This window comes from Etheostoma spectabile, chromosome 15 (genome assembly GCF_008692095.1).
Source record: "Etheostoma spectabile isolate EspeVRDwgs_2016 chromosome 15, UIUC_Espe_1.0, whole genome shotgun sequence".
NCBI classification, from domain to species: Eukaryota; Metazoa; Chordata; class Actinopteri; order Perciformes; family Percidae; genus Etheostoma; species Etheostoma spectabile.
This window is the reverse complement of record NC_045747.1, coordinates 30,526,570-30,527,008: the sequence shown is the minus strand read 5'-3', so window position 1 is coordinate 30,527,008 and position 439 is coordinate 30,526,570. Positions and strand designations below refer to the sequence as shown.

At 41.5% G+C, this 439-nt stretch overlaps 1 long non-coding RNA gene across 1 annotated transcript in view; it reads right to left on the bottom strand.

The window, feature by feature from the left end:
- Positions 1–110: 110 nt before the first annotated feature.
- Positions 111–439, bottom strand: part of LOC116703006 (uncharacterized) — a 647-nt gene continuing 318 nt past the window's right edge. Inside the window, exons 2-3 of the long non-coding RNA XR_004335307.1 lie at positions 325–439; positions 111–235 (exon numbers count right to left, since the gene is read on the bottom strand). The exon at positions 325–439 is cut by the window's right edge and continues 79 nt beyond it. This is a non-coding gene — a long non-coding RNA (uncharacterized LOC116703006). The remainder of the gene's footprint in view (positions 236–324) is intronic.

The following is a 439-nucleotide window of genomic DNA, read 5'->3' as shown; positions in this document are numbered from 1 at the left end:
ATATCTAATGAATGAATGAAGTATGAAAAATCCCACCATCAAAAAAACATGTACTAGGATCTCCAGTCAGTGCCGTTGAGCAAGGCACTGGCCCTTGGGGCATGGGTTGTAAGTGAGGACGGCGACAGATCCTCTAGCAGTGTAGGGAGTCTTGGTGAACAGTGCACTGCCAGATGACTGCGGGCCAATCTCCTGTGGTGGAGTTTGAGTGCATCTACCACTATCCATGTATTTACTGGAAACTACAGAATAAATATTAAAGCATTTTATGTATTTATGGAAAACATAAATGGACAAACAAATAAAATAGTAAATTGCATTTACCAGGGGTTAAGGAGGGTTTTCTCAGAGCTGAAATTTATAATGGTGATGTAACACTGACGCCAGGTACCGCTTCCAATGTTGTCATTTCCAACTGAAATCACTGCATCAGTATCAG